Source organism: Dermacentor andersoni, chromosome 1 (assembly GCF_023375885.2).
Source record: "Dermacentor andersoni chromosome 1, qqDerAnde1_hic_scaffold, whole genome shotgun sequence".
NCBI classification, from domain to species: domain Eukaryota; kingdom Metazoa; phylum Arthropoda; class Arachnida; order Ixodida; family Ixodidae; genus Dermacentor; species Dermacentor andersoni.
In genome coordinates this window covers 151,075,006-151,090,653 of record NC_092814.1, presented here as the reverse complement: position 1 = coordinate 151,090,653, position 15,648 = coordinate 151,075,006, and positions in this window count along the sequence as shown.

Genomic DNA, 15,648 nt, shown 5'->3' with positions numbered 1-15,648 from the left:
CAGAGAGCAAAGCTTTATTCTTGCACGCCAGCCATTCTCTTCCTGCCCAGCGGTTATCAACACTGGCCAATCGAGATTTTCCGGGCCATGGAGGAGCTTTTGAACTAAACGTAACAGCGCAAACAACTAAGACGAGCCACAAAAAGAAAGACAGGACACACACTGCGCAGCGCCAGTGTGTGTCCTGTCTTTCTTTTTGTGGCTCGTCTTAGTTGTTTGCGCTGTTACGTTTAGTTCAAAAGTATGTACCAACTAGGCCCAAAAGAAGTGTTCATGGAGGAGCTGTTACGATCGGCCTGCGGGGGTGGCGTCCTTCGAAGAAGCGACCTTCGAACCCTTCCCGGCCCGCTGCGACAAGTTGCTTCGGAGAACTGGTGACGCCAGCAAAGTTAACCGACCATGCACCTCCTTCGGAGAACTGGAGATCACAGCAAAGTTAATCAACCATGCGTCTTCTTCGGAGAGTCGGCGACGCCAGCAAGGCTAGCCACGTTCAGCGGACCGAGTATTGTTACTTGATTCGCTGTCACCTTCACGGTCTGCTTGGAGCAAGAGGACTCCCGGAAAAGGGTGTTTTGCGGTGCATTTTCGCGGGCCCCAGAATTCGTCGCAGACTGCTGACAGTCGCAGCGGCTACCTGAGAAGTCAGCTCTGGAATCAAGAGGCGCCCGCTGGGGTCAAGCGTGACAACCCATGTGTGCGAGAACCCGCTCGCCTCAGTGTGTTCAGTGAGACCAAAGTGCGGAAGAGAGGGTGTGAACCCTCCCCATCAAAGGAGGGTCGACTACGCCTCCAATGACGACTGTGGATGGTCCGATTGGACGAAGGTTGGACGGCAGTTTTCCCTCACCTAGGGATCTAGGGAGGACAGTGTGTTTTTAAGCAGCAGTTTGGCGGCTGCTTGCTGGGTGCTCGTGTGCTGTGTACTTGGTGCTTCGTCTTTCGGGCTCCATTTGGGAGTCATGCTAAACTGTTGAAATCTACCTCCTGTCATAATGTAAATATTGTAATTAAATCCCGTACTCCTAGTTCTCGTGGAGAGCAAGTTCCTCCCTACAGCCACGTCCCAAGCGTGGGTGAGTTGGATGACGGCATGGGCCAGCTACCACATATTTCATGCCCGACTAAAACCCGTACAACTAGTTGCCAGCGGTGGGATTGACATCCAACTCTTACAGCCAGTGTCTGGTCGGCGCTGCGGCGACAGGTAGCGGTGACAGGTAGCGGCCTGGTGACTGCGAACGGCCGGTCATCGAGGGCTCCACTGAGCGGCGGCGAGGTAGTCTGCGATGTCGCGAGGTCGTTCGCTAAGCTGTGGTCGCGGCGCGTTAACAGCGAACTCTATAGCAGTCCCATCTCCCGGTATGGGCATCGGCGGTAGACGTGACCCCGCCGCTTCTCAGCAGTGGTAGAAGAGCGGACGGTGGTCAGGAGCGCGCCAGACGTCTGTCTTCCTTGGGCAGTTGCGGTGGACAACGGGTGTGCGAGCTGCCGGCGGACGACGGAAGTGTGTCGTTATGGCGCCCTGGCGCGGGCGCGGAGGGTTACTTTGACGGCTGGGCCTGTGGTCATTCCGTCTGCCCTTCGGGAAGTCCCAATGACCGCTGGATTTCTTCTCGCACGACATCAGCGATCGAGGCATCCTGAGGCTGCAATCTTGAGAACATCCTCTGAAGCTCCTCTCGCACGACCGCCCTGATGGTCTCGCGTAGGTCGTCCGTGCCCAGTGATTGAACTTCGGCGTAGCTCGTTGGAAGCGTGCGGTGGCTGAACTGCCTGTTCATAATTTTGAGTGTTTTTTTCGGTGGTTGTGGCCTCAGAAACAAATTCAGCAACTGTTTTGGGCGTGTTGCGTATCAATCTGGTGAAGAGCTCTTTCTTGACACCCGCCGTGGTTGCTTAGCGGCTATGGTGTTGGGCTGCTAGGCACGAGATCGCGGGATCGAATCCCGGCCACGGCGGCCGCATTTCGATGGGGGCGAAATGCGAAAACACCCGTATACTTAGATTTAGGTGCACGTTAAGGAACCCCACGTGGTCGAAATTTCCGGAGTCCTCCACTACGGCGTGCCTCATAATTAGAAAGTGGTTTGGCACGTAAAACCCCATAACTTAATTTAGTTATCTTCCTTGACACCCCTCATCAAGAAGCGAACTTATTTTCTCTTCTGGCATGTCGGAGTCGGCGTGCCTGAACAGGCGAGTCATCACGTGAAAATCGCGATGCTCTCGTTGGGAAGTTGCGCTCTAGCAGAGCTTCGGCCTTTTCCTTGCGCACGACACTCGTAAAGGTTTGCAAAAAGCCATTGCGAAACAGGTCCCGTGTTGTCAGGGTCGACTCTCAGTTCTCAAATCACGTTCTGGCAGTGTCTTCTCAGGTGAAGTAGACATGCACCAGCTTGTCGTCGGAGTTTCAGCTCCTGAATGCGGCGATTCTTTCATAAGTCTCCAGCCATGTTTTCGGGTCTTCAGCCGATGATCCATGGAAGGTTGGTGGGTCCCACGGTTGTTGCAGCAGAATGGGTGACGGTGGGGAAGCCATTAGGTTTGCTGACTTGGCCTTGATCCCTGTGGTCTTCCCGGGAAGAGGTCCGTATTCCGGTAGAAGTCCTTGCTGCCTACGGCTAGCTCGCTGGCCCTTGGCGACGTTGGTGTTGTCCTCGAGCGTGGATCGCGGCTTTGCTGGGGCGTTCGGTACGTGAGCGCACTAACACATCCACCATATGTCACGTAGTAGTGACGGTAAAGAACATAGTAGCAAAACTGTCAATTACGAAACTAAGTTTTTATTGGGCGAACATGTGCCTACTAAAACAAGTTGCACTCAAAGCACAACGATAGCGGCGAACACGGTCGGCGATCGGCGAAACCTTATCTGCGGGTCAAGCTCGTCGGCTTTTATACGTGAGCCATCGAAGGTTTCAGAGTAATCGTTGGTGTCCACGGGTCTTCCAGAAACTCCTACAGAATTCGTGTCACGCATGCAATCAAATTACAGAAGGTGCAGCGATAACAGAGTACGGATAGAACATTCGATGAACTTCCGATACATGCAGGTGCGTCCTGCGCTGAGCGATAAAGTTTAACATTTCTTAGACGGTGAACCAGGGTGGACAGCGGTCACCGGAGAAAGATAAAGAAGCACACGTGTTACTATGTTCGTTTTTACGCGGAACGTTTGGGAGCACTGCAATCACGGCACGCAAGCGGGCATGTCTCGTGGTATTTCACGGGCATCTGCAGTAAGCTGAAAAACACTGATAGAGATTTTTAATGGGACGTTTTGCAAAAAAAATTCTACAACTTTCTAATTGGGATTTTTTGCCTAACTTCATTGCTTCCGAAGTTAAGTTATCTTGACTAATTATGCAATTAAGCAGTATACAAAATATAGTGACTTAATTACGCCATACAATAGTCAGCAACATGCATTTGGTCGCGTCATCTTATAGTGCATCGGCATATTTTTAAACTCTGGCTGAAGTTAGCTGCATGCGATGTACATACAGGGTGACGATTAAAACTTAGTCGTCCACCCCCAGTCGCCCCTCCGCGCGACGCCGACTAAATCTAAGCTTCATAAGGTTCAGTGTCGCATAATGGACAAGCCCAGCTCCATTCTCAGAACACACAGCGGGCTCTCCTCCTGTTGGCACTACCGTTCCTCGTCGACCAAGTGACAGCCTTTTATACATGAAGAAAGCAAAAAATAAGAGGGAGCATTTCGTCACGCAGCCAGCCTTGGCAAGCGAATGCTCCGTGAAGCCACAGTGGTCCCTTACAAAAATGACTTTAGACTGTCTATAGAAAGTCTATAGACTTTTTATAGACGACCTTGCCTTTCTATAGATTTAGACTTTTGTTGATACAAAGTCTATAGACTGTCTATAGGCGAAAGTCGATAAAGTTTCTATTTCTTTTTGTCTATTCGCAGTCTATAGACGGTCTATAGAAAAAAGTCGATAAGGTGTTAGTTTCTTTTTTGTCTACTTCTCCTCTATAGACTACCTATAGACGAAAGTCGATACAGTCGCTATTTATTTTTGTCTATTATTTGTCTATAGACTTTCTATAGACGAAAGTCAACAAGGTTTCTATTTCTTTTTGTCTTTTTACAGTCGATAGAGGTCCATAGAAAAAAGTCGATATGTTTTTTGTTTCTTCTTTGCCTACTTCCCCTCTATAGACTACCTATAGACAAAAGTCGATACAGCCTCTATACAGGTTCTTGGGAGTCGTATTTGACAGAGACCTGTCTTGGACTCCGCACGTCAATTACGTGAAAAAGCGGCTGACTGCTATCTGTCACCTGTTCAGGTTCCTTGCAGGAAAAAGTTGGGGAGTATCTATACACGCTATGTTACAGTTGTACATGGCGTTGTTCGTTGGATTCCTGCGATACAGACTGCCTGCAATATCCAACACCTGCAAGACTAACCTGCGTACGATTCAGAGTATTCAAGCCCAAGCCCTTAAGATATGTCTTGGCTTACCACGCAGTGCATCAACGGCTGAAACCATTGCCCTAGCGCAGGATTACCCGATCACGACGCACATTACCGTTGAGACAATGCGTATGCATCTCAGGCATTATGCTAGGACCCCTTCCCACCACTTGGCGAGCCTCACTGCTGCAAGGCCCTGCTCGACATTTAGCGGTATTGTCAGTGCACATCGTGCGTCGTTTACTTCAGGGTACGCACCTGCGGCCAAGCCAGCGTTTCCTCCGTGGTGCTTGAGCCGTCCACAAGTTGAGATAATGATTCCAGGACTACAGAAGAAGACAGATCTACCGGCCCCTGCTCTAAAACAGCTGAGCTTACTTCTTCTGCATGAAAAGTACAGCAACCACGTGCACATCTATACCGATGGATCGACTACGTCGTGCAGTTCTGGTGGTGCCTTGGTTATACCAACGCGAGGAATGACACTGCGGTTCAAGACATCGCATGTCACGACCTCAACGGCGGCAGAACTAACGGCCCTGCGTCGAGCACTGGAATTCATTGATTCTGAAAGACCCAGAAAATGGGCTGTGTTCTGTGATTCAAAACCGGCATTACAGTGCACGCAGTCAGTTCTCCGACACGGATGTCATGACCAATTGACATACGAAGTCGTGAAACTTTACGATGATGTCCAACAAAAAGGCCACGAAGTCGTTTTTCAGTGGGTACCTGGCCACTGTGGAATCAGTGGCAATGATTCCGCCGATAACGCTGCTCGCACAGCTCATCAAGAAGAGCACAGCGTTCCAATTCCGCTTTCGAGGACTGACGCTGCAAGGCAGCTTCGACACCTGGCACGCAGCCTCACAGTGACCGAGTGGAACTCGCCAAACTTACGACTTACACGACTGCATCGACTAAACCCCTCCCTGCAGCTCCGACCTCCACTCGGACTTCCTCGACGTGAAGCTACGCTTCTCTGTCGCCTTTGGTTAGGACTTGCCTTCACAAAGGCATACCCTACATTAATTGGAGTGACTGACAGTGCAGCATGCGAGGTCTGTGGCACCGAAGAAAACATCGACCACCTGCTGTGCCACTGTCCAAGATATGCCCTAGAGAGACAAGAACTTGCCAAAGCTTTCCAAAAACTGGACAATCGGCCGCTTTCTGTGCAGGTGCTGCTGGAACACCGCCCTCATCGCCCGTCGGCCCATAAAGCGGTGAAGGCGCTTTTGTGTTTTTTAAGGACGACGGGTTTGTGCGACCACCTGTGACTATTAATGCAATTTCTGTAAAACCACACGCGTCAGCGAACTTGCCGCAATTTCCTTCTTTCCTTCCCTCCTCTCTCTCCCTGTGATCTTTGCTTTCCCCTACCCCCGGTGTAGGGTAGCCAACCGGACGTTATTCTGGTTAACCTCCCTGCCTTCTTCTTTTCTCTTTCCTCCTCCTCCTCTATTTATTTTTCTCTATTATTTGTCTTTAGACTTGCTAGACGAAAGCCGATAATATTTCTATTTCTTTTTGTCTATTCGCAGTCTATAGACGGTCTATTGAAAAAAGTCGATAAAGTGTTTCTTTTTTCTCTACTTCCTATCTACAGACTACCTATAGACAAAAGTCGATACAGTCTCTATTTATTGTTGTTCATTCTTCGTCTTTAGACTGTCTATAGACGAGAGTCGATAAGGTGTATATTTCTTCTTGTCTATTCCCACTCCACGTAGCTCTTCACAAACACGCAGATGCACACATTCACCGTACACACCCACCCACACACACACACACACACACACACACACACACACACACACACACACACACGCATATGTATATATATATATATATATATATATATATATATATATATATATATATATATATATTGCGTGTAAGACCCGCCGTGGTTGCTCAGTGGCTATGGTGTTGGGCTGCTGAGCACGAGGTCGCGGGATCGAATCCCGGCCTCGGCGGCCGCATTTCGATGGGGGCGAAATGCGAAAACACCCGTGTACTTAGATTTAGGTGCACGTTAAAGAACCCCAGGTGGTCGAAATTTCCGGAGTCCTCCACTACGGCGTGCCTCATAATCAGAAAGTGGTTTTGGCACGTAAAACCCCATAATTTAATATTGCGTGTAATCGCGGGCTTCTTCACACTCGGAAAAACACTTCTATGGAGCACGTGTTGAGCAACAGAAAGCTGTATCGGGAGTTTCTACTGTTGCTTCACAATTTTATTGAGAATTTTCATCTAATTAAAATAATTGAGAAAATAATTAACACTAATTATCTATTCAGGGAAATTCAAAAGAAATAATCTGAGTATCTCCAAGCGATGACAAACAACATTATTTTGGTTCTCTCAAGCTACGTAGCATTTGCACATATTAAAGTCTGGCTCAAACTAAGTGAAACACCCCGTATACTTCTTTGCAATTCGAATTATTTTCCACGGTTTCCTCTATCACCGCCGGTGAAGGCCATAGGGTGGGACGTCACCAAAAGTCATGTTAACTTGTGTGAACAGCCCGTATACCGATTGTGGTAAGGCCTGTGATGAAGTAGAAAATAGGCGATACTGTAAAATTCTTATCGCTTCAGGTTTACATGCCGTCTATAGATTGACAATAGACAAAACTCGTTAATCTGGGCCGAACCCGTGTATGGCCCAACACGTGACCTCTTGCGTCGAGATCACGGAGCAAGAATCAAGATTTGCCGAGACGTTTGGTTCCCAGTAGTTATTCCAGTAGTTTTTATTCGGTGCCCGCTTGTTCAGCTTCCCTGCCGTGGCTCTGCCTGCAGAACGGGAACGCTAAAACCAACCGCGCACTTTGACGTGCGATTACGTGTTGGGCCACCAGGTTTGGCTTCAATCGCGTTGCAGTATGCCCTATGCGGTATGCTCCCTCCTAACTTTTTTCTTCCTCCATGCTTTTATACACTGGTGACGTCACGCGCAGCAGCCTGCTGGCGTCACGATGTGCGAAGGGGAGAGCGGAAAAGCCTGGAGAAGGACGAGATTGTTTTTCGAATGCGTAGCGTTACCACGTTCGCGAAAAATGATCATCACGGTATGGTGTACGCCAGTGGCGTAGCCAGAAATTTCGTCCGAGGGGGGTGGGGGGGTGGGGGGACGTGCTCACGTTGCAGCTTGGCCTCCTCCTTATAGAATTTGTCGAGGGATCAAGTACATGAATAACTGCATTGCTGCGCACTGTCAAGACAAGTAAAATATGTATTTCTTTTATAGAAGAATACACTCGTATGTCCCAAAAAATTGCACCCGGAATAACTGATATCAATGCTTCCATGTTTTTTGTCTATTTAATAAGTAAAGAAAATATCACACGAACTTATGAAATATATCAGTTCAAAACCAGCAAAGCAGTGCATGCTGCTGATATGAAAAATGTAAAGGCCATGAAATGAACAAGTTGACGACAAATATTTTGATGAAACTTCGTCATTCAAGAATTTTGCTTACATTGTTGTGCATATCAAATGGCCAGGAAAAAATCTCAATGACGCTGTCCTTTGTTCCAATGTATTGCACAGGAGCAGCTGTCACCGGTCGTGTATTGTGAGTAATTGCGCCGAAATTATAGTCTCAACAGAGAGAATATATGGAAAGCAGAAGTTCTGCAAAATGTAAGAGGGCGAGGTAAATGAAAGTAAGCCAAAGTGAATATATGACAAACGGGGTACCTTATTTAAAAGTAGCCTCCATGAGCATTTAGACATTTGTCCCACTGACTAACGAGTCGCGTGATTCCCGTCTCATAAAACTCCTTGGGTTGCTGCTTCAAAGAGTCTGTAACTGACTCTTCCACGTCATCGTCCGAAACGAATCAGGTTCCCTTGGGCTGTTTTTTCAGTTGCCCCAAAATGTGGAAGTCCCAAGGCGATAGGTCTGGGCTGTATGGCGGATGTTGCAGCATTTCCCACTTGAACTTTGCCAGTTTTGTATTAACCACATCAGCGACGTGGGCATGGGCATTGTCGTGGAGCAAGATTTTCCACGTCGTTTGTTATTCATTGCGACAAGCAGCCGATCCGGCATTTCACAATACCGGAAGCGATTGATATATTCTCTCTCCATATTTAGCAAATTTGATCAGTAATGGCCCCTGACGATAAAAAAAAAGTCAAAAACACCTTTCCGGTGGAAATGACGGCCTTTGCTTTCTTTGTGGACGGTGAATTCGAATGTTTCCACTGTAAGCTTTGTCCTCGTGTTTCAGGCTCGTGGTATCGGCACCATGATACGTCCAAGAAGTCATCACCCTCATTGTGATACCGGATCAGATGAGTCCAGGCCGCGCCGAACCTCTCCATCTTCTGGCGGTGGTTCAAACTGTTTGGCATCCATTGCGCACAAAAGAGCCGATAAACGAGATGTTCATGAATTATGGTGTGAACCGAACCATGACTGATGTTCACACGCTCTGCCAGTTCATCGATGCTTATCCTCCGTTCTTGTCTAATTAGCTCATCAACCTTTGCAATTGTGTCGGTGGTGATTGCACGGTGGCTTTAACCCGGTCTTGGATCGTCATTGCAACTTTCACGTCCTTTTTTAAACCGTTTGCGCCAACGTACGTTTCACAGTGGCCAATGAAATGCATTATTCAACGTAAAATGCAGCCATACGGCTACTAATTCTTTTTTTGGGAAGCGCCTTCAGCTGTCAAAAACCTCACGACACCACGCTGTTCCAACTTTTGGAGCGTCCACTAAGTCACGCAACCATGTTCAACAGTGTACGAGAGCATTAAAGGATATTTATCCTCACACCTGCGTGTCCCTTTTGTAAATGAGAGGTGCCTGTGTTCCACGCGCATGCCTCGCAGATAATGAACCGAACCATTATTGCGCGGGGTGGGCTGGCTCACTTTCATTTGACTCGCCCTCGTACATTATAAATGCGAAGATACAATAGAATATACATATCCGAAGACACAGCTTGATAAAGGGCAAAAGAGTGTCACTGGAAATAAAGTTCACTGCACCGTTCTGCTTGCTGCGCTATATACTGCTTATACGAAGGACAAAAAAAAAAGAAAAAGACAGACACACATGTGCGCAAACTTTCAACTGTTTATTATTCGCTGGTGCACGTCAAATATATACACAAAGGGTGACTGTAAATAAAAAGAAAATGAGATGAAAGACGAAAAAGAAGCCAATCTACACACATCTGATTTGACAATGACAAGTATGGCTTGAGCTAATATCCGTCTATGAATTTAAAAGCTGCTTCTCCCAGCGCCACAGAAGGTGTGCTAACGTGATCTCCCGAGTCATTTTTGAGCATGAAATACGCTTCCAAAATTTCATGTGCTTTTTTAGATCTGCATCGAGCCAACACCTTGGTTTATTTGAATATAGGCTCGCAGACGCATCGTGCGCAATACGTCGCCAAATGTCCTGGTGACTGAAGCATTTTTGTCGCATACTTGTGTTCTCTTAACCTATTATTAATACATCTGCCTGTCTGGCCTATGTATGATTTTCCGCACGTGAAAGGTGTCTTGTACAGGTAAGTATATTGTAAGGTATCTTGCACGATGCGAGCAAGCAGAACGATGCCATACCAACTAGCCCCAGTCGAAGCATTATTTCACTGCACGTATACACAAAACCTCGCAACAAGAAAATTGAATATGCGTATAAGTCTCCAATAGATCTACGTATCTAAGAAAAAGTCACTGTATATAATGCGTCAAACAAGGCAAGTAAACGTATTGCGAAATCACAGATCACAGTATCCTAAGGCCCACTCCTCCTCCTTCCACTCCCCCTGATAATCGCGCGCGACGGAAGGCGACGCGTTTCCGCCCTGCTATTCTCCCTTGCGCACACAAGACTGAGCCACCATCGTCGGCCCACCCATGCCACCCCGCCACCCGCCCCCTACGCTCTCACTCGCACATGCAACATGTGGCGCGCGGTCACGATGTTATCGCCTTCGACTTTATACGGAACATGAGGGAGACGGCGACGGCAGGAATGCGCCTGGAGTGTCCACATTCGCATTCGCAATAATATATAATAAGACTATCCAGCAACTGAAGCGTCGCGTGGCCCATTACTTTCCGCAAAAGAAGTAACAAAATCGCACTTTCATCATGCGACTATGTCTTTTCTTTTTCTTTTGTGGGGTGGAGGCAGCAAAATGAAAAAAAAAACGCGAAGGAAATGCATGTTGAACACAATTGAATGCCTACTTTGGGCACTTATATACCGATGGAATATCGAGCAAAACGAGAGAAGCTTGGTCCATAGAGAACCATACGCATACTGCCCGGTGTCCCACACCGGCGAGACAAGACTTTCCGGAGAGGTTGCGCTCAAGCGAACGCGTTGCAATCCGTCTAGTCCCCACAGTGTTGGCGGCGAGGGACCATTGTTTCTTTTACTTGTCTGCTAACCAGAAAGTGTCCAAAGCTCTGGCAGGCGAAAATCCACTCGGCCAGAGAAAAAACAAACGCGCAACGAAGTGCGCCGCGCGGTGGTCGAGGCAACACGAGAAAAACGCATGCGCTCTGGCTGGCTCTGGCAGCCTGCGGGTAGCGAGAATAAGAAAATTGCAGAGACTGAATGCGTCCTCGCGAATGAAAGTCAAAGCAGAAAAATAAATAAGAACGTAGTTACCTTTGCTGCCTTTAGTGTCTTCACATGGACGCTTTGGCGCAGGTGAAAAAAAAAATGATATTCTTTTCTGTGACATGACTGCACGAATAAATCACCGCAACGCTTCGTCTCATCAGACCTCGCTGCGTGCTTTGTAAACTTTAGAGTAGTACCATTTCTCTACGGTATACACTTTAGTCAACTTGTCTGATAGCGTGTTGATTTGGCTTGTCTCGTTGTGTGCATGGTCCGATAAAAACATCAATGCGTTGTATGGTCCGACTTTAGAAAATCAATGCACCTTTGGCGTCAAATGTTTATAACAACATTAAACCCACAAAGTCCCGGAATTGAAAATTTAATTAAAGCATGACTTTGGAAATACCAATGCACCTTTCGCATCAAAAGTTTACAAGAACATCATACCCATAATGTTTCAGAATTGAACATGAATTGAAATCCGGGCCATGCGCTTCGCAGATTCCGCGGCCTCCGCGAGATGCCTCAACGAGCCAGCTCGCCATCGGAACGCCCTTGAAACTTTGTGCTTGGATGGGGCTCCTTGCTTTATGCGACTCTCGGTGCATGGATGTTGCCATGAAATCCAGCCAGAGTTCGCAATGATCGCGCCGAAATGTCTTTTCGAGCATAAAAGGACATTCTAGAGCAAATCCGGAATAATTTCCGGGGAGAAGGGGGCTGTTTTGGTCGGCAGTGCATGACAGCACGAAAAAGTTTTGGGGGGGGGGCTGAAGCCCCGTAAGACCCCCCCCCCCCCCCCCCGGCCACGCTCCTGGTGTACGCGATGCGCATGTTTATTGACAATGTGTACAAAAATATCAGAGGCCGAAGTTGTTGGCACCGTTGTAATGTTCACAAGAACAGCATTGCACTGATGCTTCTAGACGGCGCGAGCATTAAAAATGCTGTCAGGCAATACGTTCCAGCAGGATGGCGCGCGCCTTCTATGCGAACGGTACACGTTCGGTCTCGATTGAGCTTTGGAATTCGATTATATCTCGAATCAGCTGCTACTTTTCAAGATAAAAAAAAGTGCGTTAAAAAGGGACTGCCTTCCAGTTCGCAATTTATACCCCTGTCAAGCGGGCAAGTTAAGTGCACTTACGGGGAGTGCACTTCGGGACCTTGAGTGACACTTTAGGCTACGCGGTGCTATGGATGGATGGATGGATGGTTGGATGGATGTTATGAGCGTCCCCTTTGGAACGGGGCGGTGGGTTGCGCCACCAAGCTCTTGCTATTATACTGCCTAATGTCCTACCTAGGTTAAACAAGAAAAAGAAACACGATGAACTCCCACAACCAAATTTTCTGATCCCCTATTGCGAACTTTGCTTTTGTACGTCTCCGTTTTTTGTCGTTTCCCTACTTTTCTTCCACCAATCCTCCAATCACCTCTTACTAATCCCTATTGCGGACATGTTTATACTTTTCCACTGCTCTCGCTGAACCCAAGGGCTTCAAGGAGGCCAGTGATGCCTAAATCGACCGCTAGGCAGACGTCTTCACATTCCAATAAAACATGCTCCATCGTTTCCCTAGCTTTACCGCAGCAAGCACATGCTTCTTCTTCCTTCTTATATCTCGCTTTATAGGTGCGTTTTCTAAGGCATCCCGATATCTCGCTTCGAAAAGTAATGAGCGTCCCTTTCATTTATCATAAATTGTTTTTTTCCTGATTTCGTTTTTTTCCTCTTAAGTAGTTACTCATGGCAGGTTTCTTTTCCATTGCCGCCACCCATGAGATTTCAGCCTCTCCGGCTTTCCGCTTGACGTTCTTTCTTGCTGTGTTGCCCACCCTACAGGCCGCATACTTGCTGGTAAGCTTCCTAGTTCTTTTCCTCCACTGTGAATCAATGTTTTTCCTGTACAGATACCTCAACACTCTCCCAGCCCATTTACTTTCTTTCATATTCCTCAGTCGTTCTTGATACTCAATTTTATTGCGAGCTTCCCTCACTTCAAAACTAGTCCCACCCATATCACCCTGCACAGCTTCTATTTGTAGTCTTCCCGTGAACGCCCAATGAGAGGCGTCCCACTGACCTTTGGTTCCCATCGAGTCCTGATTGTACCCCTGATTTAAAGCAAACAACCGCATTTCCAAAAGTAAGTCCTGGAACCACTACACCTTTCCACATACCTCGGAGCACCTCGTACCTATTGTATCCCCATAGCGCTCCGTGCTTTATTATGCCTGCATTTATCTTCCCCTTAATCCACTGTTATTGTTTTTTCCTGTGTTTCCATACTTCGTTTATCCATATACCAAGGTATTTATATTCTGTTACCTGAGGTATTTCCTTGCCCTGTATTGCCACTGCATGTTCACTGTTTTCATTGAATACCATAACACCCGATTTTCTAACAATAAATTTCAAACCTAAATTGTTGCCTTCCTGTCCACAGATATTAGCCAGACGTTGCAAATCACTTTGCCTGTTAGCTAGCAACACAATGTCGTCCGCATAAAATAAACCTGGAAGCTGCTGCTTACTACTGTACCCGCCTGTTTGTATGAGAGATTAAACCAGATATTACTTCCTTCTAGCGCCCTCTCCATCCTCACCATGAACATCATAAACAGCAGTGGGGATAAAGGGCACCCCTGCCTTAAGTCCCTTGTTGATATCAACTTTCTCCTCGCTCATCATCCCTTCCCATTTAACGCAAACGGTATTTATTAGGTAAATCTCTCTCAAAAGCTGTAGACAATCGTCGCCTAAGCCTTCCCCTTCCAGAATATTCTTAAATGTTGCGGTCTACGTTGTCATAGGCTCCCGTGCTAAACGGAATAGGGGCTTTACTATGGATGGATGGATATTATGAGCGTCCCCTTTGGAACGGGGCGGTGGGTTGCGCCACCAAGCTCTTGCTACTATACTGCCTAATATCCTACCTATGTTAAACAATGAAAAAAGAAAAAAAAAAACACTATGAACTACCACGCCCAAATTTTCTGATCCCCTATTGCGAACTGTGTTTTTGTACGTCTCCGTCTTTTGTCGTTTCCCTACTTTTCTTCCACCAATCCTCCAGTCGCCTCTTACTAATGTCTATTGGGGACATCTTTGCTTTACCACTGCTCCCTCTGAACCCAAGGGCTTCAAGGAAGCCAGTGGTGCCTGAATCGACCGCTGGGTAGACGTCTTCACATTCTAATAAAACATGCTCCGTAGTTTCCCTAGCTTTACCACAGCAAGCACATGCTTCTTCTTCCTTCTTATATCTCGCTTTATAGGTGTGCGTTCTAAGGCATCCCAATCTCGCTTCGAAAAGTAATGAGCTACCCTTTGAGTTATCCTAAGTTGTTTCTTTCCCGATTTCGTTTTTTCCTCTTAAGTAGTTACTCATGGCAGCTTTCTTTTCCATTGCCGCCACCCGTGAGATTATTTCAGCCTATCTGACTTCCCGCTTGACATTCTTTGTTGCTGTGTTGCCCACCCTACAGGCCACCTACTTGGTAGCGGGCTTCCTAGTTCTTTTCCTCCACTGTCAATCAATGTTTTTCCTGCACAGATACCTCTACAGTCTACCAGCCCATTTACTTTCTTCCATATTCCTCAGTCGTTCTTCAGACACAATTTTACTGCGAGCTTCCCTCACTTCAAAACAAGTCCAGCCCATATCACCCTGCACAACTTCATTTCTAGTCTTCCCGTGAGCACCCGATGCGAGGCGTCCCACTGATCTTTGGTTCCCATCCGAGTCCCGATTGTACCCCTGATTTAAAGCAAACAACCGCATTCCCAAAAGTGAGTCCTGGAACCATTACACCTTTCCACATACCTCGGAGCACCTTGTACCTATTGTATACCCATAGCGCTCTGTGCTTCATTATGGCTGCATTTCTCTTCCCCTCTACTATTATGTTTTTTTCCTGTGTTTCCATATATCCATTGTCTTCGTTTATCCATATACCAAGGTATTTATATTCTGTTACTCGAGGTATTTCTTGGCCCTGTATCTCCACTGTATGTTCACTGTTTTCACTGAATACCATAACACCTGATTTTCTAACGCTAAATTTCAAACCTAAATTGTTGCCTTCCTGTCCACAGATATTAGCCAGACGTTGCAAATCACTTTGCTTGTTAGCTAGCAACACAATGTCAAACACAATAGCTAACACAATGTCGTCCGCATAAAATAAACCGGGAAAACAGACTAAACGGGAAAACATATATTGTGATGTTAGCGCTTCAAAAAGAATGTGAGCTGTAGCGTGCAGAAGCCAGTGCAATGCATTTGCAATTGCGCGAATATGTGGTGGCGATCCAAGATGTGCGCCATACCAGCTTGCTGATTGGCTGAAGGAATATCTCGTGAGGAGCGTCACAGGAAGGGCTGTTTCGTAAACGTCATTTTGACGATGCGTGACGTTGCGCTGGGCCGCCATTGCTGAGATTTTCCGCCATAATTTTTGCTGCGACGAGCCGCGCGAATTATGCTAATGAGCAGCTATATGCCATGGCAGCCGAGAGGAATGCGTACCGCCACATTATCCCCGTCGTTTGGCGCCACGAAAATCTTTTGTT